The sequence below is a fragment of the Oncorhynchus tshawytscha genome, linkage group LG04, assembly GCF_018296145.1.
Source record: "Oncorhynchus tshawytscha isolate Ot180627B linkage group LG04, Otsh_v2.0, whole genome shotgun sequence".
Classification (NCBI taxonomy): Eukaryota; Metazoa; Chordata; class Actinopteri; order Salmoniformes; family Salmonidae; genus Oncorhynchus; species Oncorhynchus tshawytscha.
In genome coordinates, this window is record NC_056432.1 from 7,573,323 (window position 1) to 7,592,324 (window position 19,002).

General features: G+C 43.0%; 1 protein-coding gene across 2 annotated transcripts in view; it reads right to left on the bottom strand.

Moving 5' to 3' along the window:
- Positions 1-18,642, bottom strand: part of ddr2l (discoidin domain receptor family, member 2, like) — a 53,807-nt gene extending 35,165 nt beyond the window's left edge. For both annotated transcript variants that reach the window (XM_042320268.1, XM_042320267.1), the window contains exon 1: positions 18,458-18,642. The gene's annotated coding sequence lies outside the window, so the exon portion shown is untranslated. The remainder of the gene's footprint in view (positions 1-18,457) is intronic.
- Between the last annotated feature and the right edge of the window lie 360 nt (positions 18,643-19,002).

A 19,002-nucleotide genomic window follows, 5' to 3' on the forward strand; every position in this document is an offset into this window, starting at 1 on the left:
AGGGGTTAAGGTTTAGAGTTTGGGTTAGGGGTTAAGGTTAGGGTTTAAGGTTAGGTTTGGGTGAGGGGTTAAGGTTAGGGTTTGGGTTAGGGGTTAAGGTTAGGGTTAAGGTTAGGGTTAGGTTAGTTTAGGGTTAGGGTTAGGGGGGTTAGGGTTTGGTAAAATTATGGGGTTAGGGTTCCAGGTTAGGGGTTAAGGTTACCCTGGGTTAGGGGGTTAAGGTTAGGGTTTGGGGTTTGTTAGGGTTAGGGGTTAGGGGTTAAGGTTAAGGTTTGGGTTAGGGGTTAAGGTTAGGGGTTAAGGTTAGGGTTTGGGGTTAAGGTTAGGGTTTAGGTTAAGTTTAGGATTAGGGGTTAGGGAAAATGGGATTTGAAATGGAAATCCATTTTAGGTCCCCGCAAGGATAGTAAAATGTATGGTGCGTGTGTGTGTGTGATCCATCCATGTTGTTATTTGGGGTTGACAAGTTTACAAACCCTGGACATAAACCCCAGGCCCACGCAGAGTTCTTACGCAATGCTCCAAAATGAATTCAGACCCCTCCCACCCCCTTCATGTCTTTAAATGAATTCAGACCCCTCCCACCCCTTCATGTCTTTAAATGAATTCAGACCCCTCCCACCCCCTTCATGTCTTTAAATGAATTCAGACCCCTCCCACCCCTTCATGTCTTTAAATGAATTCAGACCCCTCCCACCCCTTCATGTCTTTAAATGAATTCAGACCCCTCCCACCCCTTCATGTCTTTAAATGAATTCAGACCCCTCCCACCCCTTCATGTCTTTAAATGAATTCAGACCCCTCCCACCCCTCCCCCTTCATGTCTTTAAATGAATTCAGACCCCTCCCACCCCTTCATGTCTTTAAATGAATTCAGACCCCTCCCACCCCTTCATGTCTTTAAATGAATTCAGACCCCTCCCACCCCTTCATGTCTTTAAATGAATTCAGACCCCTCCCACCCCTTCATGTCTTTAAATGAATTCAGACCCCTCCCACCCCTTCATGTCTTTAAATGAATTCAGACCCCTCCCCCCCCTTCATGTCTTTAAATGAATTCAGACCCCTCCCACCCCTTCATGTCTTTAAATGAATTCAGACCCCTCCCACCCCTTCATGTCTTTAAATGAATTCAGACCCCTCCCACCCCTTCATGTCTTTAAATGAATTCAGACCCCCCTCCCACCCCTTCATGTCTTTAAATGAATTCAGACCCCTCCCACCCCTTCATGTCTTTAAATGAATTCAGACCCCTCCCACCCCTTCCTTCATGTCATGTCTTTAAATGAATTCAGACCCCTCCCACCCCCTTCATGTCTTTAAATGAATTCAGACCCCTCCCACCCCTTCATGTCTTTAAATGAATTCAGACCCCTCCCACCCCTTCATGTCTTTAAATGAATTCAGACCCCTCCCACCCCTTCATGTCTTTAAATGAATTCAGACCCCTCCCACCCCTTCATGTCTTTAAATGAATTCAGACCCCTCCCACCCCTTCATGTCTTTAAATGAATTCAGACCCCTCCCATGTCTTTAAATGAATTCAGACCCCTCCCACCCCTTCATGTCTTTAAATGAATTCAGACCCCTCCCATTCAGACCCCCTTCATGTCTTTAAATGAATTCAGACCCCTCCCACCCCTTCATGTCTTTAAATGAATTCAGACCCCTCCCACCCCTTCATGTCTTTAAATGAATTCAGACCCCTCCCACCCCTTCATGTCTTTAAATGAATTCAGACCCCTCCCACCCCTTCATGTCTTTAAATGAATTCAGACCCCTCCCACCCCTTCATGTCTTTAAATGAATTCAGACCCCTCCCACCCCTTCATGTCTTTAAATGAATTCAGACCCCTCCCACCCCCTTCATGTCTTTAAATGAATTCAGACCCCTCCCACCCTCATGTCTTTAAATGAATTCAGACCCCTCCCACCCCTTCATGTCTTTAAATGAATTCAGACCCCTCCCACCCCTTCATGTCTTTAAATGAATTCAGACCCCTCCCACCCCTTCATGTCTTTAAATGAATTCAGACCCCTCCCACCCCCTTCATGTCTTTAAATGAATTCAGACCCCTCCCACCCCTTCATGTCTTTAAATGAATTCAGACCCCTCCCACCCCTTCATGTCTTTAAATGAATTCAGACCCCTCCCACCCCCTTCATGTCTTTAAATGAATTCAGACCCCTCCCACACCCCTTCATGTCTTTAAATGAATTCAGACCCCTCCCACCCCTTCATGTCTTTAAATGAATTCAGACCCCTCCCACCCCTTCATGTCTTTAAATGAATTCAGACCCCTCCCACCCCTTCATGTCTTTAAATGAATTCAGACCCCTCCCACCCCTTCATGTCTTTAAATGAATTCAGACCCCTCCCACCCCTTCATGTCTTTAAATGAATTCAGACCCCCCCTCCCAGACCCCTCCCACCCCTTCATGTCTTTAAATGAATTCAGACCCCTCCCACCCCTTCATGTCTTTAAATGAATTCAGACCCCTCCCACCCCTTCATGTCTTTAAATGAATTCAGACCCCTCCCACCCCTTCATGTCTTTAAATGAATTCAGACCCCTCCCACCCCTTCATGTCTTTAAATGAATTCAGACCCCTCCCACCCCTTCATGTCTTTAAATGAATTCAGACCCCTCCCACCCCTTCATGTCTTTAAATGAATTCAGACCCCTCCCACCCCTTCATGTCTTTAAATGAATTCAGACCCCTCCCACCCCTTCATGTCTTTAAATGAATTCAGACCCCTCCCACCCCTTCATGTCTTTAAATGAATTCAGACCCCTCCCACCCCTTCATGTCTTTAAATGAATTCAGATCTTTAAATGAATTCAGACCCCTCCCCCTCCCACCCCTTCATGTCTTTAAATGAATTCAGACCCCTCCCACCCCTTCATGTCTTTAAATGACCCCTCCCCCCTTCATGTCTTTAAATGAATTCAGACCCCTCCCACCCCTTCATGTCTTTAAATGAATTCAGACCCCTCCCACCCCCTTCATGTCTTTAAATGAATTCAGACCCCTCCCACCCCTTCATGTCTTTAAATGAATTCAGACCCCTTCATGTCTTTAAATGAATTCAGACCCCTCCCACCCCTTCATGTCTTTAAATGAATTCAGACCCCTCCCACCCCTTCATGTCTTTAAATGTCAGACCCCTCCCACCCCCTTCATGTTTAAATGAATTCAGACCCCTCCCACCCCCTTCATGTCTTTGCAGCACATAGCAACTTCTGCTTTTTTCACTTTGTTCAGGATCCTTGCATCCTGCCATGTCACCATGCTGTGAAAGTGTAAAGATGGTCTCTCTCTCTCTCTCTCGCTCTCTTTCAACATTACGCTGGGAAAACCTCAGCTGCACTGAGGGCAGTCTAACTCATATTGTTGAGAAAGACTAGCAGAGAGTGAGAGAGAAAGAAAGAGAGAGAGAGAGAGAGAGAGAGAGAGAGAGAGTGAAAGAGAGAGAGAGTGAGACGGGGGGGACAGATAAACAGATGAACGGTGAGGGGAGGGATGGAAAGTCAGGAAATGTATGGAAAGAAAGAGAGAGAGATAGAGAGAAAAGGAGGAGGGGGATTGGGTGAGGCAGATAGTCACAGCTGGTTTATCTAATCCTTGAATCAAGCCGAGGCCTGTTCAACAAAGAGATTCCTCTGTCCTTGCTCATCTTTCTAAGGGTCTCACGTGACCAGGCCCGGAGCCGAGCTGAGCAGCAGGGTTACAGACCCTGGACCTTGCTGCAGAGCACCAGAGAGAGAGAGAGTGAGAGTGAGAGAGAGTGAGAGAGTGTGAGTGGGTTTCACAGCCAGACAGCAACCCCTCCCTTTCCAAGCCTCCCATCTCATCTTCCCTAACCCTACATCAGCACAGCAAACAGTCATAAACCCCCCCCAAATTCCAAACATACGACGCAATCCAGAGATCACATTCTCCCATACAGGACCGAGCATGTCCTCTTTTTTTCCCAGAGGTGAATGAAACTGGAGTTGACTGAGAACAAAGCACAGAACAGAACAGTGTCTACTCCAGAGTCATATGTCTGAAGAGTTGGCTCAGTGAGGTTTCTGCATTATGATGCATTCAAATGACACGTCAACATTCTATGGCAGCCATGTTAGAACCCCATTGACGTGACGTGGGAAATATTTAAACAATGCTATGTAACACCGACTGTCTAATATTAGAACACTTTTCCAAACGTTGGCCCAACATTAATTAGTGCTTATATTTGTCCTGATACACACTTGTAGATGTTTGTTGTATGAGTGTGTAATGGCAATGTGTTTCCACCATATCTAAACTCCCCCTGAGATACCCGCAGGGACTGGGGTCACAGCCAGGGTCACCATATCCAAACTCCCCCTGAGATACCCGCAGGGACTGGGGTCACAGCCAGGGTCACCATATCCAAACTCCCCTGAGATACCCGCAGGGACTGGGGTCACCATATCCAAACTCCCCTGAGATACCCGCAGGGACTGGGGTCACAACCAGGGTCACCATATCCAAACTCCCCTGAGATACTCGCAGAGACTGTGGTCACAACCAGGGTCACCATATCCAAACTCCCCCTGAGATACCCGCAGGGACTGGGGTCACAGCCAGGGTCACCATATCCAAACTCCCCTGAGATACCCGCAGGGACTGGGGTCACAGCCAGGGTCACCATATCCAAACTCCCCTGAGATACCCGCAGGGACTTGGGTCACAGCCAGGGTCACCATATCCAAACTCCCCTGAGATACCCGCAGGGACTGGGGTCACAGCCAGGGTCACCATATCCAAACTCCCCCTGAGATACCCGCAGGGACTTGGGTCACAGCCAGGGTCACCATATCCAAACTCCCCCTAAGATACCCGCAGGGACTGGGGTCACGGCCCCTGGAACAATTGGGGTTAAGTGCCTTGCTCAAGGGCTCAGCAACAGATTTTTCGCTTTGTTGGTTCTGGGATTCAAATTATGCTACACCCCCATGATAAACAGTGAACAACGGCTATGTGCTCTGGGGAGGGCAGGACAGAAACCAACACCCCCATGGTAAACGGTGAACAACGGCTATGTCCTCTGGGGAGGGCAGGACAGAAACCAACACCCCCATGGTAAACGGTGAACAACGGCTATGTGCTCTGGGGAGGGCAGGACAGAAACCAACACCCCCATGGTAAACGGTAAACAACGGCTATTATCAATGAATCTACCAGGTACAACCCCAAATCAGTAAACACGGGCACCCTCATAGATGTCATCCTAACTAACTCACCCTCCAAATTCACCTCTGTTTTCAATCAAATTTTGGGATATTTTTTTTCCCCCGTTTTAAACAAGATATTTTGTCACGAAAAGATGCTCGACTCTGCATATAATTGACAGCTTTGGAAAGAAAACACTCTGACGTTTCCAAAACTGCAAAGATATTATCTGTGAGTGCCACAGAACTGATGCTACAGGCGAAACCAAGATGAAATTTCAAACAGAACAGGAAATGCCCCAGATTTTGAAGGCGCTGTGTTCCAATGTCTCCTTATATGGCTGTGAATGCGCAAGGAATGAGCCTACACTTTCTGTCGTTTCCCCAAGGTGTCTGCAGCATTGTGACGTATTTGTAGGCATATCATTGGAAGATTGACCATAAGAGACTACATTTACCAGGTGCTCGCTTGGTGTCCTCCGTTGCAATTATTGCGTAATCTCCAGCTGCGTGCATTTTTCCATTTGCTTCAGAGGAGAAACCCAACTGCAACGAATGACTTATCATCGAATAGATATGTGAAAAACACCTTGAGGATTGATTCTAAACAACGTTTGCCATGTTTCTGTCGAAATTATGGAGTTAATTTGGAAAAAGTTTGGCGTTGTAATGACTGAATTTTCGGGGGGTTTTCTTAGCCAAACGTGATGAACAAAACAGAGCGATATCTCCTACACAAATAATCTTTTTGGAAAAACTGAACATTTGCTATCTAACTGAGAGTCTCCTCATTGAAAACATCTGAAGTTCTTCAAAGGTAAATGATTTTATTTGAATGCTTTTCTTGTTTTTGTGAAAATGTTGCCTGCTGAATGCTAGGCTTAATGCTATGCTAGCTATCAATACTCTTACACAAATGCTTGTGTAGCTATGGTTGAAAAGCATATTTTGAAAATCTGAGATGACAGTGTTGTTAACAAAAGGCTAAGCTTGTGAGCCAATATATTTATTTCATTTCATTTGCGATTTTCCTGAATAGTTAACGTTGCGTTATGGTAATGAGCTTGAGGCTATAATTACGCTCCCGGATACGGGATTGCTCGACGCAACAGGTTAAATAAGCATGCCCCACTCAAAAAAAATTGAACTAGGAATAGATATAGTCCTTGGTTCACTCCAGACCTGTCTGCCCTTGACCAGCACAAAAATATCCTGTGGCGTTCTGCATTAGCATCGAATAGTCCCCGTATGCAACTTTTCAGGGAAGTCAGGAACTAATATACACAGGCAGTTAGGAAAGCTAAGGCTAGCTGTAAACTGTAAACTGTAAGGTCCTTGGAGAATAAGAGCACCTCCTCCCAGCTGCCCACTGCTGTGAGGCTAGGAAACACTGTCACCACCGATAAATCCACAATAATTGAGAATTTCAATAAGCATTTCTCTACGGCTGGCCATGTTTTCCACCTGGCTACCCCTACCCCGGTCAACTGACCGGCATCCTCCAAAAGCCACCCGCCATTTCTTCTTCACTCAAATCCAGTCAGCTGATGTTGTGAAAGAGCTGCATAATCTGGACCCCTACAAATGAACATTGACACAGAGTTACCATGAGACACCGTCACATTGACACAGAGTTACCATGAAACACCGTCACATTGACACAGAGTTACCATGAAACACCACCACATTGACACAGAGTTACCATGAAACGCCACCACATTGACACAGAGTTACCATGAAACACCACCACATTGACAGAGTTACCATGAAACACCATCACATTGACACAGAGTTACCATGAAACACCATCACATTGACAGCTATTTGCGCTTTACGGATTGTGGTTGTTGTGGATGGCTGTTCACAAATCTAAATATGTATTTGAACCTAATAATGCTTGAATTTAAGGAGTTTAAGCTGCCTGTCAATCGTTGTTTTTGAAACCAGTGGACAGCCAGTGAAACATGCACTCTTGCAACAGCTGCACAGTGTGGATCCAAGCCTATTGTAACGGCAGATTTCCTCCTCTTCGTCTGAAGAGGAGTAAGGATCGGACCCAGATACGGCGTGGTAAGTGTTCATGACGATTTTAATAAGAAAAGCACTGATCACTATGAAATACAAAAACAATAAACAAATATGTGAAATAACCAAACCGAAACAGTACCGTGTGGCGACAAACAAACACACGGAAACAAACAGCCACAAACCAATAGTGAAACCCAGGCTACCTAAATATGGTTCTCAATCAGGGACAACGATAAACAGCTGCCTCTGATTGAGAACCATATCAGGCCAAACACAGAAATAGAAAAAACATAGAAACACAAACATAGACTGCCCACCCCAACTCACGCCCTGACCATACTAAATAAAGACAAAACAAAGGAAATAAAGGTCAGAACGTGACACCTATGGAATAAAAGTGGGGCTTTTATTGCTCAATCTAATTCATCCTGATTTTTTTTTTAATCCATAGGCCTAATAGACACAAACTTCTGATAGATTTCATGGGACAATTTCTTGTTGCTACATCCATTTTTTGGACTTATTCATGATATTCATGAAGTTTACATACACTTAGGTTGGAGTCATTGAAACTAGTTTTTCAACCACTCCACAAATTTCTTGTTAATAAACTATAGTTTTGGCAAGTCGGTTAGGACATCTACTTTGTGCATGACACAAGTAATTTTTCCAACAATTGTTTACAGACATATGATTTCACTTATAATTCACTGTATCACAATCCCAGTGGGTCAGAAGTTTACATACACTAAGTTGACTGTGCCTTTAAACAGCTTGGAAAATTCCTGAAAATGATGTCAGGCTAAAGCTGCTGATAGGCTAATTGACATCATTTGAGTCAATTGGAGGTGTAGCTGTGGATGTATTTCAAGGCCTACCATCAACCTCAGTGCCTCTTTGCTTGATATCACGGGAAAGTCAAATGAAATCAGCCAAGACCTCTGAAAAAAAATGGTGGACCTCCACAAGTCTGGTTCATCCTTGGGAGCAATTTCCAAAGGCCTGACGGTACCACGTTCATCTGTACAAACAACAGTACGCAACTATAAACACCATGGGACCACGCAGCCATCATACCGCTCAGGAAGGAGATGCGTTCTCTCTCCTAGAGATGAACGTACTTTGGTGCGAAAACTGCAAATCAATCCCAGAACAACAGCAATGGACCTTGTGAAGATGCTGGAGGAAACAGGTACAAAAGTATCCATATCCACAGTGAAATGAGTCCTATATCGACATAACCTGAAAGGCTAGGTTTGTAGGAAAAAGGGGGAGGCTTGCAAGCCGAAGACCACCATCCCAACCATGAAGAACGGGGGTGGCAGCATCATGTTGTGGGGGTGCTTTGTTGCAGGAGGGACTTGTGCACTTCACAAAATAGATGGCATTATGAGGTAGGAAAATTATGTGGATGGAAAATTATGTGGATATATTGAAGCAACATCTCAAGACATCAGTCAGGAAGTTAAAGCTTGGTCGCAAATGGGTCTTCCAAATGAAAAATGACCCCAAGCATACTTCCAAAGTTGTGTCAAAATGGCTTAAGGACAACAAGGTCAAGATATTGGAGTGGTCATCACAAAGCCCTGACCTCAATCCTATAGAAAATCTGTGGGCAGAACTGAAAAAGACTGTGAGCAAGGAGGCCTACAAACCTGACTCAGTTACACCAGATCTTTCAAGAGGAATGGGCCAAAATTCAACCAACTTATGTGGGAAGCTTGTGGAAGGCTACCCGAAACGTTTAACCCAAGTTAAACAATTTAAAGGCAATGCTACCAAATACTAATTAAGTATATGTAAACTTCTGACCCACTGGGAATGTGATGAAAGAAATAAAATCATTCTCTGTACTATTATTCAGACATTTCACATTCTTAAAATAAAGTGGTGATCCTAACTGACCTAAGACAGGGAGGTTTTACTAGGATTAAATGTCAGGAATAGTGAAAAACCGAGTTTTAATATATTTGGCTATGATGTATGTAAACTTCCAACTTCAACTGTAAATACAGTAGAGATCGACCGATTAATCGGAATGGCCGATTAATTAGGGCCGATTTCAGGTCTTCACAAAAAATCGGAAATCTGTATTTTTGGACAATGATTTGGCCGATTTTTTAAAAATATTTTTTTACACCTTTATTTCATCTTTATTTAACTAGGCAAGTCAGTTAACACATTCTTATTTTCACTGACGGCCTAGGAACGGTGGGTTAACTGCCTTGTTCAGCTGCAGAACAACAGATTTTTACCTTCTCAGCTCGGGGGATTCAATCTTGCAACCTTACAGTTAACTAGTCTAACGCTCTAACCACCTGATTACATTGCACTCCACGAGGAGCCTGCCTGTTACGCGAATGCAGTAAGCCAAGGTAAGTTGCTAGCTAGCATTAAACTTATCTTACAAAAAAACAAACAATCAATCAATCAATCAATCATAATCACCAGTTAACTACACATGGTTGATGATATTACTAGTTTATCTAGCGTGTCCTGCGTTGCATATAATCAATGCGGTGCGTATCGTTGCTCCAACGTGTACCTAACCATAAACATCAATGCCTTTCAATCAATACACAGAAGTATATATTTTTAAACCTGCATATTTTGCTAAAAGCAGGTTAGCAGGCAATATTAACCAGGTGAAGTTGTGTCACTTTTCATTGCACGCAGAGTCAGTGTATATGCAACAGTTTGGGCTGCCTAATTTGCCAGAATTTTACATAATTATAACATAACATTGAAGGTTGCGCAATGTAACAGGAATACTTATACTTATGGATGCCACCTGTTAGATAAAATACGGAACGGTTCTGTATTTCACTGAAAGAATAAACGTCTTGTTTTCGAGCTGATAGTTTCCGGATTCGACCATAAGAATGATCTAAGGATCGTATTTCTGTGTGTTATCATGTTATAACTAAGTCTAGGATTTGATAGAGCAGTCTGACTGAGCGGTGGTAGGCAGCAGCAGGCTCATAAGCATTCATTCAAACAGCACTTTAGTGCGTTTGCCAGCAGCTGTTTATGACTTCAAGCCTATCAACTCCCGAGATTAGGCTGGTGTAACCGATGTGAAATGGCTAGCTAGTTAGCGAGGTGCGCGCTAATAGCGTTTCACACAGTGGTCTGATATTGGCACAGCGGCCTGATATTGGCACAGTGGTCTGATATTGGCACAGCGGTCTGATATTGGCACAGCGGTCTGATATTGGCACAGCGGTCTGATATTGGCACAGCGGTCTGATATTGGCACTGCGGTCTGATATTGGCACAGCGGTCTGATATTGGCACAGTGGTCTGATATTGGCACAGTGGTCTGATATTGGCACAGCGGTCTGATATTGGCACAGCAGTCTGATATTGGCACAGTAGTCTGATATTTGGACAGCGGTCTGATATTGGCACAGTAGTCTGATATTGGCACACAGTGGTCCGATATTGGCACACAGTGGTCCGATATTGGCACAGTAGTCTGATATTGGCAGGCAGCGGTCTGATATTGGCACAGCAGTCTGATATTGGCACAGCGGTCTGATATTGGCACAGTGGTCTAATATTGGCACAGTGGTCTGATATTGGCACAGCGGTCTGATATTGGCACAGTGGTCTAATATTGGCACAGTGGTCTAATATTGGCACAGTGGTCTGATATTGGCAGGCAGCGGTCTGATATTGGCACACAGTGGTCTGATATTGGCACACAGTGGTCTGATATTGGCACACAGCGGTCTGATATTGGCACACAGCGGTCTGATATTGGCACACCGTGGTCTGATATTGGCACACAGTGGTCTGATATTGGCACACAGCGGTCTGATATTGGCACACAGTGGTCTGATATTGGCACACAGTGGTCTGATATTGGCAAGCAATTTCCGTACCAGGCAGTGATGCAACCGGTCAGGATGCTCTCAATGTTGCAGCTGTAGAACCTGTAGATCTCAGGACCCATGCCAAATCTTTTATGTTTTCTGAGGGGGACTAGGCTTTGTCGTGCCATCTTCACGACTGTCTTGGTGTGTTTGGACCATTCTAGTTTGTTGTTGATGTGGACACCAAGGAACTTGAAGCTCTCAACCTGCTCCACTACAGCCCCATCGATGAGAATGGGGGCGTGCTCGGTCCTCAAGTTCCTGTAGTCTACAATCATCTCCTTAGTCTTGGTTACGTGGAGGGATAGGTTGTTATTCTGGCACCACCTGGCCAGGTCTCTGATTGGATAGATAGAATGTGGATCCCCAGCCTGCTGGCTTAAGTCATGTGTTTAAGTGTATTTTTTGCATTTATGTCCAAATGACAGATCATTTTAACTATAAACATTTGTTTATAACCATAAAGCATTGTGGGTGAGAGGAGTATATGAAAAAGAGACAAAGCTAATTAGGATTGAGATAACAGCCTCATCACCTCCTTTTGAGACACTGATGTTCCCTCTGGGAAAATTATTGTTATTATATTCTATGTAATTATATTCTATGTTATTGTTTTCTATGCTAATCTATTATATGTTATTCTATTCTATGTTATTCTATTCTATGTTATGCTATTATATGTTACTCCATTCTATGTTATTCTATTCTATGTTATGCTATTATATGTTACTCCATTCTATGTTATTCTATTCTATGTTATTCTATTCTATGTTATTCTATTCTATGTTATGCTATTATATGTTACTCCATTCTATGTTATGCTATTATATGTTACTCCATTCTATGTTATGCTATTATATGTTACTCCATTCTATGTTATTCTATTATATGTTACTCCATTCTATGTTATTCTATTCTATGTTATTCTATTCTATGCTATTCTATGTTATTCTATTCTATGCTATTCTATGTTATTCTATTCTATGCTATTCTATGTTATTTTTATTCTGTGTTATTCTGATCTGTAACATTTTGACAAACTCAAGAAACTCAAGAAAGATAATTAGTTAAAACATCTCTGAAGGCCCTAGTGGTATATTGTAGGGCATGTGTAACTACTGTGAATTTGCATAAAGGAAATGCATTAGGCCCAAACATCAGGTCTCGAACAGTGTTTTTCATTCAATTGGATGATATTTGGATGAAACCAGTTCAAAGTAGGGTGACTCAAGTATGAAAAATAACTGTAGCTGGTACATTGATCAAGTTTGAAAATAAAGTTGCTGGTCCCCTGCCCCCCCGTGTCAAACACTTGGATTCAGGAGGCAGCCATTACCAAGATTTATTTCCGGGCTTTATGCAACATCACATAAAGCCGGAAATGTAATACACCAATAGTAGCGTCTCATCATATTTTGTCATTTAAATATGTACCGCTTTAAAACCGTCATCACATGTGCGCTTACACCTTCCTTTGGCTTTGTTTACCAACTGTAAGCTAGCTACTAGCTCAAGCAGAACGTACGACCAAAGATTCTGGTAACCACCATCTGTGGTGGTTTGGCTGGGCTACGCCGTCATTGTAAAATAAGAATTTGTTCTTTACTGACGTGCCTAGTTAAATAACGGTTAAACAATTATACATTAAAAAAATCCCTAAGACCCTGACATTAAGTCTGAGATGCTGCATCTACTTCCAGGCAACCGCCACAGCAGGAATGCTGTGATACAAAATAAGCGTTCTGGTCTCCAGTGCGTCTCCTCGGGTACAAGGCAAGGCTGGTTCTCAAGGCAACGCAGACAGGCTCCTGGATCTCCTCTTTAACGAGTTCACCAGGGCCGTGATCCAGCACTTGTATGTGGGGAAGCTGTCCATCCCAGGACCCCTGTCTGCCCAGTGAGACAGACCTGAGCTGTCCATCCCAGGACCCCTGTCTGCCCAGTGTGAGAGACCTGAGCTGTCCATCCCAGGACCCCTGTCTGCCCAGTGAGAGAGACCTGAGCTGTCCATCCCAGGACCCCTGTCTTCCCAGTGAGAGAGACCTGAGTTGTCCATCCCAGGACCCCTGTCTTCCCAGTGAGAGAGACCTGAGCTGTCCATCCCAGGACCCCTGTCTGCCCAGTGAGAGAGACCTGAGCTGTCCATCCCAGGACCCCTGTCTGCCCAGTGAGAGAGACCTGAGCTGTCCATCCCAGGACCCCTGTCTGCCCAGTTTGAGAGGCCTGACAAGGAGGAGGCCATAGCTGGATTTGTCTTGGGGATGACTGTCGCCAAGTGGCTGTCTGAAGACCCTGCTTGATTGAAGTGGGGTACATGGGACCCTTTCCATCAATAGAGCCTCTTCAACCTCAGGAGGCTAAAGACATTTGGCTTGTTACTTAAAACCCTCACAAACTTTTACAGATGCACAATTGAAAGCATCCTGTTGGGCTGTATCACCACCTGGTACAGCAACTGCAACGCCCTCAACCACAAGGCTCTCCAGGGGGTGGTGCGGTCTGCCAAATGCATCACCGGGGGCAAACAACCTGCCCTCCAGGACACCTACAGCACCCGATGACATAGGAAGGCCAAAAATCATCAAGGACATCAACCACTCGAGCCACTGCCTGTCCATCACACTATCATCCAGAAGGCGAGGTCAGTACAGGTACATCAAAGATGGGACCGAGAGACTGAAAAACAGCATCTATCTCAAGGCCAACATATACATATTACTGCACAGTCGGAGCTAGAGGTACAAGCATTTCCCTACACCCGCAATAACATCTGATAATCACGTGTATGTGACCAATAAAAATATGATTTGATTTGATCTGTCTCTGTAGTTGAAGTGCATTTCCTAAAGCATAAACTTCTACGTGAAATGACATCATATTGTTACTCTGCAATTATTTTTTTTCAAGCATTCAGATGGGAGAGAAGTGTTACAAATTGTACAAGTCAATGAGTCCTGCACACTGTAGGGTGGCCCGGGTGGCATTACGAGGATAAATCAGTCTGATTAATTTCATGTTTAAGATTCTAATCCAGTATCCAATAGGATTCCTACAAAGTCTCCAGTAGATCATAACAACCCTGAGTAAAGAGCCTGAAAAAAAACCCCCACTTGATTCAACACAGAATATATCAGAAAAACCAGACGGAGAGGATGGTGCTAGTTAAACCCTATTTCCCACAACGCCAGGAGGAAACAAACTCGCTCACCAAAGTTGGACAGGAAATAAATGAATAGTTCTCCTAGGGTCATAGTGTGCAATGCACAGTCACTGGTCTGTCAATCCTGCTGTCAGAGAGAGGTGAAATTGCTGCTGTGTAAGAGACATGGTTTGATCCAGATGTACAAACCTGAACTCTGGGAAATTAATGTTTTCAACACCTAAACCAAGACAAGGTCAAAGGGTAAGGGGTGTGACACTTTATAAAAGAGAGGATATGCCTGCACACAACATCCCATTCATAGAGGTACCAGCTGAAATACACACAACCTCCCATTCATAGAGGTACCAGCTGAAATACACACAACCTCCCATTCATAGAGGTACCAGCTGAAATACACACAACCTCCCATTCATAGAGGTACCAGCTGAAATACACACAACCTCCCATTCATAGAGGTACCAGCTGAAATACACACAACCTCCCATTCATAGAGGTACCAGCTGAAATACACACAACTTCCCATTCGCAGAGGTACCAGCTGAAATACACACAACCTCCCATTCATAGAGGTACCAGCTGAAATACACACAACCTCCCATTCATAGAGGTACCAGCTGAATTGCAGTGTGGCTTACATCTAAATGATTACCAAGACAAGTTGGATCGATTATATCAATTATTCCCTCAACTCAATCCAATTCAGAATATCGACATATCCAACGTCCAATGGACAGCCTTGATACTATCAGAGCAAAATAGGTTAATGCTAGGATTATTATCATGGGTGATTTAAACAACGTTCATGTGTCTGGACTTAATGGGAATCGATTACAACCCTTTGTTAACATTCCAACAAGACAGAATGCCATCCTTGACTTTTATAATACCCCTAACAACAATGAGTATGTTTACATGCACACAAATAATTCAATATTAAACTGAATATGGCAGAAGGCCGATTATGCATTAGTCACATAAACACATTAGTCTGCTTATCTTAACAGGTGTACGGTGAAAATCAAAGTAAGCATATGCCGATTAAAATGCATGGTTTTCTGAGCAATCTTTCTAATTAGGACATGTAAATATCTTAATCGGCATCCCAGCGGTGTATTTCATCTGCGCTTGTGCCAGCACCTGTAGTGCAATTCTCCCTCTTGGCATGGAGAGAAATCCAAGAGTGTGCAAAGCTGTCATCAAGGCAAAGGGTAGCTACTTTGAAGAATCTAAAATCTAAAATATATATAGAATTTTTAAACATTTTTTTGGTTACTACATGATTCCATGTGTTATTTAATCGTGTTGATGTCTTCACTATTATTGTACAATGTAGAAAATAGTCTAAATAAAGATAAACCGTTGAATGAGTGGGTGTGTCCAAACTTTGACTGGTATTGAATACAGTTGAAGTCTAAAGTTTACATACACCTTAGCCAAATACCGTACATTTAAACTCAGTTTTTCACAATTCCTGACATTTAATCAGAGTAAAAATTCCCTGTCTTAGGTCAGTTAGGCTCACCACTTTATTTTAAGAATGTGAAATGTCAGAATAGCAGAGAGAATTATTTATTTCAGCTTTGATTTTTTTCATCACATTCCCAGTTGGTCGGAAGTTTACATACACTCAATTAGTATTTGGTAGCATTGCCTTTAATTGGTTTAACTTGGGTCAAACGTTTTGGGTAGACTTCCAAAAGCTTCCCACAATAAGTTGGGTGAATTTTGACCCATTCCTCCTGACACACATGGTGTAACTGAGTCAGGTTTATAGGCCTCCTTGCTCGCACACGCTTTTTCAGTTCTGCCCACATAGGATTGAGGTCAGGGCTTTGTGATGGCCACTCCAACACCGTGACTTTGTTGTCCTTAAGCCATTTTGCCACAATGTTGGAACTATGCGTGGGGTCATTGTCCATTTGGAAGACCCATTTGCGACCAAGCTTTAAATTCCTGACTGATGTCTTGAGATGTTGCTTCAATATATCCACATAATTTTCCTACCTCATGATGTCATCTATTTTGTGAAGTGCACAAGTCCCTCCTGCAGCAAAGCACCCCCACAAAATGATGCTGCCACCCCGGTGCTTCATGGTTGGGATGGTGTTCTTCGGCTTGCAAGCTTCCCCCTTTCTCCTCCAAACATAACGATGGTCATTTTGGCCAAACAGTTCTAATTTTGTTTCATCAGATGAGAGGACATTTCTCCATGAAGTTCAATCTTTGTCCCCATGTGCAGTTCCAAACCATAGTCTGGCTTTTCTATGGTGGTTTTGGAGCAGTGCCTTCTTCCTTGCTGAGCGGCCTTTCAGGTTATGTCGATATACGACTCATTTCACTAGATAAAGATATTTTTGTACCTGTTTCCTCCAGCATCTTCACAAGGTATTTTGCTGTTGTTCTGGGATTCATTTGTACTTTTTGCACCAACGTACGTTCATCTCTAGGAGACAGAACACGTCTCCTTCCTGAGCAGTATGACGGCTGCGTGGTCCCATGGTGTTTATAGTTGCGTACTATTGTTTATACAGATGAACGTGGTACCTTCAGGCATTTGGAAATTGCTCCCAAGGATGAACCAGACTTGTGGAGGTCTACCAAAAAATTCTGATGTCTTTGCTGATTTCTTTTGATTTTCCCATGATGTCAAGCATAGAGGCATTGAGTTTGAAGGTAGGCCTTGAAATACATCCACAGGTACACCTCCAATTGACTCAAATTATGTCAATTAGCCTATCAGAAACTTCTGAACCCCTGGAATTGTGATACAGTGAATTATAAGTGAAATCATATGTCTGTAAACAATTGTTGGAAAAATTACTTGTGTCATGCACAAAGTAGATGTCCTAACCGACTTGCCAAAACTATAGTTTATTAACAAGAAATTTGTGGAGTGGTTGAAAAACTAGTTTCAATGACTCTAACCTAAGTGTATGTGAACTTCCGACTTCAACTGTATGTACATAATTTCTACTCATCTACCAATAGGTGCCCTTCTCTGCGGGCATTACAAAATGCTGTGTTTGTGTTTGAAATTCATTCAAAAATCATGTTAAACACTATTACTGCACACAGAGTGAATCCATGCAACTTATTATGTTCTTATGCAATCTCCTGAACTTATTTAGGCTTGCCATACTTATTGACTCAAGACATTTCAGCTTTTCATTTTGAATTAATTTGTACAAATTTCTAAAAACATAACTCCACTTTGACATTATGGGTTGTTGTGTCTAGTCCAGTGACAAACATTTTAATCCATTTTAAATGCAGGTTGTAACACAACTAAATGAGGAAAAACATATTGGCCCATTTTTTTCCCTCAAGGCCCCCAATATTAGCCAGATCATTTTGCGCAAAAAAAAAAACCTAAAAGAAGTTAGACAGTCCCACTAGGCAAAAAAAATGATTTGTTTGGCAATCTCAAGGCCTTCAGTTTGGAGACATGTTGGCTATAACCAAGCATAACGCACGCGCCGCGGTTAGAAGAGAATGACTTGTATGATTTCAACTATTTTATTGTCAGTGGCCTTATCTCTGCGGTCCCGTAATTCCATACCAGTCTACTCTTCAGAAGCAGTCTGTGAAATTTAAAAAATAACCAAAAGAAACAGCCTACTTAAACAAGTTAACTGCATTTGGATAAGCAAACGTCAGATAAAACTACAGCAGGGTACACCAACTGGCCCACGGGTGATTTTTGTTTGCCCCCCCAAGTGTTTTTGTTGTTGACATTAAACACAGTAAAAACACCAGCAAATCAGCTCCAAGTGATTTTAATTTTGGAAATGTGTTCCCAAGGTATTCTCTGCATAATAGAGCGATAGATGTGATCGTATACAAACGTAAGCAACGTTTGAAATGGTTATGTTTGGGCGGTTAACCCCCCCCCCAAAAAAAATAATAAAATAAAAATAAAGACAAAAAGCATTATAGGCCTAAACGAATAAAATATATGTTTGATATCCTTATAACTCTGTTGTCATTATCAATAACTTAATCAACAGTTAGTCTACAACAGTGAGTTTTAACGTTTGAGAGGTCCTAGGACGAGCGTAAACATTTCTCTCTCCGAGTTCGTTTGTTAATCGCAACAAAGACTCCAACATAAACAGCCATGGGATAACTTTTATCTGTTCCAGGCAAATTCAGCTTGTTTCTTTGTACCGATAACATTATCAATTTACCTGATTTGAGTTATTGACGGGATCCCGACAATAGACTTTCCCAACTCGACTGGCTTTCGGACACGCTTGTTGATTAAAATTTCCGGATCATTATCGCAAAAAAGTGGATGATTCTCGGTGTATTACAATGGATCTGAGGATCAGCACACAAGGAAAAAAGTTCCAATGTAATTTTTACATCACATCCCGCTTCCGGCCCATAGAGGGAGAAGGAGGTGCGACCATGGGCGCAACATGGGCTCATGCGCACGGTCGCGATTTGGGACATTTGTCTAGGCAATATGACTCCTGTTCCGTTAGGCACTGGAGCACGCATTTTAAGGCAAATTCACGTGATAAATGTAGGCCTAACCTAAACCTATACTAATCAAGTTTTTGAGGCCAGTTTCCCTAAATTCCCTAAAATCAGTGATGCCTCTGATGTCATCCCATATTATGGGATGGGGGCTCAAGCGTTTCTAACTAACCTTCTAATCTAGAATAGCCTCAATCATAATCCCTAATCTTCCATTAACGACACAGAGAGCCTTTTTCAAAATGACTCT